The sequence below is a fragment of the Tursiops truncatus genome, chromosome X, assembly GCF_011762595.2.
Source record: "Tursiops truncatus isolate mTurTru1 chromosome X, mTurTru1.mat.Y, whole genome shotgun sequence".
NCBI lineage: Eukaryota > Metazoa > Chordata > Mammalia > Artiodactyla > Delphinidae > Tursiops > Tursiops truncatus.
The window spans coordinates 90,473,609-90,479,328 of NC_047055.1; the positions used below are offsets into that span (position 1 = coordinate 90,473,609).

The window sequence follows — 5,720 nt, forward strand, 5'->3', positions numbered from 1 at the left end:
CTTCCTTCGTTCTACTAAGGAAAGTGAAGCACTTCAGCTACAGCTTTCTTCTTCTCAAAAGACTGGATTCCCAACAAAGGGGAAATCTATGCTATACTCAGTGTTATTTATAGGAAATATGAACTGTCAAGTTCCTGGTAGAGCTTGATCTTTTTCATTTCTTTCTTTTATTATGGATGACATCTACCGGCAGAATATAGGTGGCCTTTCAACCTTGCCTTGCCTTGTAAATTAAAGAGGAATGCTAGAACTAGGATGGCTTATTACTCTATTCTCTTACTAATATCTGCCACCTCGCCCAAATACTATCATTAACTGCCAGGTGTTAACGAAGTTATTCATTCATATGTTAATCCAAGAAATCTTTGCTGAGTGCCTGCTCCGTTCCAGGCACTCTTCTAACATCGGGTGTATGTACAGTGTGAAGGAGACTAACAAGCTTGGAAACTTACAATATAGTGGGGAAGATAACCAATGAACACACATATCTATTAACAACACAATCTCAGACAGGGCTAAGTGCTAGGATTAAATCAAAATAGTAAGTCCAGGATTTTTTTTCCTCCCAGGTGAGGTGAACACTTACAGATTGGTGGTCAGGGAGGGCTTCTCTGTGGAGGAGACTTCTGAGCTGAGAACCAGATGGTGAGGAGCCAGCTGATTTTTCTGGATCCTCATAAATAGGCACAAAGGAAACTAGAGAAGTCTGAAGTATGCTGGGCCTCTTTTCATTGATTTAGTTTTCAAGAGTAAAAGAGATTTTCCATTTTAAAAATGGAATTTCTCATCCAGTAATCAGACTCCTAGACTTAGGTGTGTGCCTTGGATGGCAAAGCTAAATTTCCTAACTCAAATGTTTTCCTTAAAATGTGGGTTCATTTTAATTTCTCAAGGAGGAAGGCTGTTTGCCAAATGGGCAGCTGAAGCTCTTCTCTGTTTCTGCCCTTGTGGAGAATGGTATTTCTAAATGATATACATTTGGGCCTTGTTAAGAACCAGAGCAATTTGAATGAAGAGTTGCTATTACTAGTATGCTAGTTATCTGAAGAGCTTTGGAATTATCCAAGTGTGGGGAGGGAGTTCAGTTCAGATTCAAAACTCATCTCCTCAGTGGTTGTAAAATTCAACCGATTTGGCTCCCATCAATTCTAAGGTCCCCCACAGCCCTCCCTGGCACATTATGACTATTAACTAATTTTTATCTAAATTGATTTCCTCTTAGATGAAATGCTACTGTTGGTTTATCTTTAGAAATAAGAAATTGCAAGTTGAACAGTCACTGAATTTACAAATTTAACAACAACCCATATGGACTATAGAATTCCTATAATAACAAATACATTTTGGGAATAAACGGAACAAATCACCTAGCTCACTTCTAAAATTCAACATTCCTTGCTTTGTTTTTTTTTTAAAGACAAGTAGGTGGGTGACTTTAGTCACCAACTGCTCAGAAACACAGGCTGCAGAGAACAGGGATTTGGATTAGCAAACCAGAACCTTATGGAACTCTTTCTTCTCTACTGACTACCCTGGCACAACTGGGCTGGAAGGAAACCCCTAATAACATCAAGGGCAGTTCCCCTTAGTCTTCCTCCCATCCCACTGCACCCCACCCTACCAGCCGGAAGCAGAAGTCTTATGAAGAAGTTTTGTGGAGAACATCCTGTCCTGGTTTCTTCTGTTCCAATGGGCTTGCCAAACACATCCTTGACCTGGGACACAGGCAGAGTTCAAACCAAGTCTATGTTGTCAGCCTGCTGGTCTCCCTTTTCTGGAAGACTCCTGACTGTGCCCTCTCTGCTTAAATATTGTAGAGGCGACTAGTGTTCTCTCGTAAGGTGGCCAGGGTGTGGGAGAGTGGCTGACCTTTGATTCTGGCAATCTCTTGAACCGTATGCAGGGCCAGGCCTGGGTGGGCAAGTGGGCAAAGGTTTTTGGGAACCCCACGAGGGATGAAGTAGGGAGCATCGGTTTCCACGACGATTCTCTCCAGCGGGATCTTTCTCACAGCATCGTGGACCTCCCAGGCAGAAGGGTAAGTCAGGACTCCAGTGAAGCCCACAGACATGTTGGGGAAGTAGTCCAGAAGGGGCTCGATGACTGCGTAACTGCCAATGAAGCAATGCCAATGGATCTTGTAGTCAGAGGGCATAATTTTTTTCAGGATGTCCCTCAGATCTTTCTCAGCTTCTCGGCAGTGGATCAGCACGGGCTTGTTTAAAGTGATGGCCAGCTGCAGCTGTCTCTCAAATATCTTTTGCTGCTGTGGGACAGGTGTGCTGCACTTATGGGAGTAATCCAAGCCAATTTCTCCATATGCTACAGCCTTGGGGTGCCGTAAGGCTTGCACAATATCTGTTTCGTGACTCATACGGTAGTAACGTGCAAAATGGGGGTGACAGCCAAAGGCCCCCCAGACCAGATCCTCTTTCAACAGCTCCACCCATATACCATCCTTCAGTGTGCGAGGATCACAGAAATCAGAGATGCAGCCATGAAATTCCTTAGGGAAGGAGCTGCTATATATTTTTCTGAACTTGTTAAACGTCCCTGTGAAAGACAACCTGGAATAGAGCATGTCCAGGTGACAATGGGTATCAATGAAACCCGCCTGTAGGCTTTTTTTCCAGTGGCTCCTTGGCAGGGAATGAGATGCATGTCCTCCCCGAGAACGTGATGGTGTCTCCTCTTGGAGATGGTGTCTCCTCTCCTTCATCCTGGCTTCTGAACTTCTGGAGAAATGAAATGAATGAGAATTTGGAGACTGATCTTCTTCTGATGACTTAAGTTCTCTGGACCAGGTTGGGGAGTACACTGGAAAATTGAAGGTATAACCACTCAAGAAACTCTGGCTGCTCTTCCCAGCCTGGGATGTGTTGCTGCTGCTGCTGCCGCCCATGGAGAGAAGGCAAGGAGGCTTGGGACTACTGGGCCAGTAGCTGGCAGAGTCATGCCAAGGACCACTATACAAATTAGGCCAGTAGGTGACAGGCTCAGCTGTGAAGGATGGAGGCCTTGAAATTCTTGCGGCACTGAGTGAGACTGGCTCCTCCTGAGGGGATCTGAAGGCAGAACTCTCATCCACGTCAGACCAGCCACCTCCTGAAGAAGGGTGCTCAATTACAATACTCTTATCTTGATGCTTCTGGATTTGTGAATGACAGTCACGTCTGTCTAGAAATTTTAGGGCTGGAGAGCTGCCTTCAAAAATGAGTGCCCTTGGGTCACCAAGTGGCTTCTCACGATGTACCATCATTCTCCTGTCACAGAAGTCGCTTGTGTCTATCTTCTCTCTGACCTCTGAGGCAGACACTATTCTTTGAGGAGCAGAGAAGGGGACATCTGTGGCTGATCTTCCTCCAGAGCTGGGCTGCTGTCTTGGGCTCCAATTTGTATTAGTGGCAGCGTCTCCTTCTAACATCAATGTTCCCAGCATGCCCCGGATCGCCTTCACATATATCATTGAAGAGCTTTGGTCTTGCTGTCTACCCCAGCTTCTCTGGCCCTCGTCTGCTTCCTCAGTCGCATTATTCTGACCCTCAGCTATGGCTGCAAATTCAGGGTTTATGGAGCTATAGAAACTATGTTTGGAATTCCCCGTAAGGTTGTGGACATCTTTTGAAGAAGCCATTTCTTCTAGAACGGGGCTGGCAAAGCACAAAGGGGATGGCGCTGAGGCGATTCCACGCACGAGAGGAACCCGGAGTGCTCCGAATCAGGCAGTCTTTGGAGGCTGCTCCACCCACACGCGAACCTGAGGAATGGGAAGAGTATAAAGAGAAGTAAGATGAGGAGGTGGAATTTCCCTGACAGGATGAACCCCAGGAAACCTCGGCTTGAAGGCCACAAGGACCTCCTTCTGAGCTTTCAGGCACCCGGGCGGCTAGGCTCCCCTGGACGTAATGCACAGCCCTAAGCTGGCTGGCTGGAGGACGCCACGTCACTGGGCCCCCAGAGGCATCCGCGTTTGCTGGGGGCTCCTTGTGGTCCTTTACCTTGCGCCGCTCCCACCCCCGCGGCTTAGGGCACTTACTCCTTTCTTTCACTGGCCCATCACAGTTCTCCGTGTTCCAGAGATGTCAAAGTCCTTCTACTGAGTTTGTGATCTCAAAACTATTCGGAAAAGTCACAAAGATCCAGGATCGCCTGAAGGCTTGGCTCGGCGCCCAAGCCCTCAGCGAGCTCCCGAGAAAAATGGCAGCGACTTTTTTTTTTTTTTTACACAGTTACTTCCGGGGCGTCAAGGCACTTACGGGACATCAAAGCACTTCTGGGATTAGAAAGCTTTTCTATTTGGTTTGGAATACAAGGCCCTTGTGAGATGTCAGAGCCCTCGAAAAGGCTGCAAGGTAATTTAGGGACCCCACACAGGGGCCCCTGAGCTGGGCTGGTGGCCTAGAGGTCCAGGCTGCTGAGGGAGTACAGGAGGGCGGGGCTGAACCCAGCGCTGGAGGAGGTGGGGGGAGGGCACAGCTCCTTCCACCCACCTGCCCTGGCCACCGGAAGTACTCCTGCCACACAGGGTGCCCCCCCCATTCTTCTACCTCAGGTCTGTTCCGTCCTCTCCACAGCTGTCCCTCGCACCCGTCCGCCCCTGCCTCATGTGCGTCGTAGCCAGCGCGCCACTGGAGTTGCCGCCATTGCTTGCTTTTTGTCACTGCCCCCCGCCCCTCGTGTGCGTCGCAGCCAGCCCGTCACTGGAGTTGCCGCCATTGCTTGCTTTTTGTTACTTTCCTCCCACCCCTCCCACCAGTGTTTTTGAAAAGCATAATTATGGTTTATAAAGCATAGTTTAAATATACATGGTTTTGAAAACATAGTTGTAGTATGTTACCATTTTCAGTCCTGTGGTTTTTTTTCACTCAACATTTGTGCATATCCTAAGCATTTCTCTTATTGCTGCATCGTTTTAAAAAACATCATACTACTGCCTTCATAATATGCCATAGAATACATACATGTGCCATAATTCACCAGATCCTTCCTTTCTTGTTAGATCTTTAATTTATCCCACTCTAATTTTTTTGTGTAATAAAAAAAATGCTGCAAAGAACATCTTTGCACATATGTTTCTCCATATTTTGGTTTGTTTCTTTGGGCTGCGTGCCCGGAAATGGAGTTCCTGAGAAGAAGTATAGGAATTTTAAAATGGCTCTTCAGAGCATCACACTACCTCAGAAGAACTGCAATAATTTAAAATACCATGGGTAATGAATAACCCTACCAGGCTCATTTAATAGGAGAAACAAACAAAACCGGCACCTCACTGTTATTTTAATTTGTACTTACCTGATACTTTTTTAGAGTGAATATTTTCCTTTTTTAAATTGAACCTCTCCTGCATTTTAAGTTCTGTTTTTATTTCTTTCTTAAGATCCTTTAAGAATTAATTAAAATTTTTTTTATAAATTAAGCTTTTGTCATATGTTCTAAATTTCTTATTTGTATGTTGCTTGTTTTTAATTTATATTTTAGCCTATTGAAGTTATAACTTGTTTTTGTAGTTAAATTTTAATATTTTCTTTCATAATTTTGTCTTTTTCCCTTAAATCTGGAATGGTCATCCTCCCTTTCAGGGCTTTGCCACATATATAATTTTTTTTGGAGGCTAAAAGGGATTGATTTGTTATATTTAAGCTGATAATCCATCTGGTATTTATTTTGGGTTATAATTTATTTTAGGTGGAGATATACATTGATGGTTTTCCAAGTTAGTA

The 5,720-nt window shown here is 45.2% G+C and overlaps 1 pseudogene; it reads right to left on the reverse strand.

Moving 5' to 3' along the window:
* Positions 1-1,804: 1,804 nt before the first annotated feature.
* LOC109551256 (putative deoxyribonuclease TATDN2 pseudogene) lies at positions 1,805-4,539 on the reverse strand (annotated as a pseudogene).
* Positions 4,540-5,720: the final 1,181 nt, after the last annotated feature.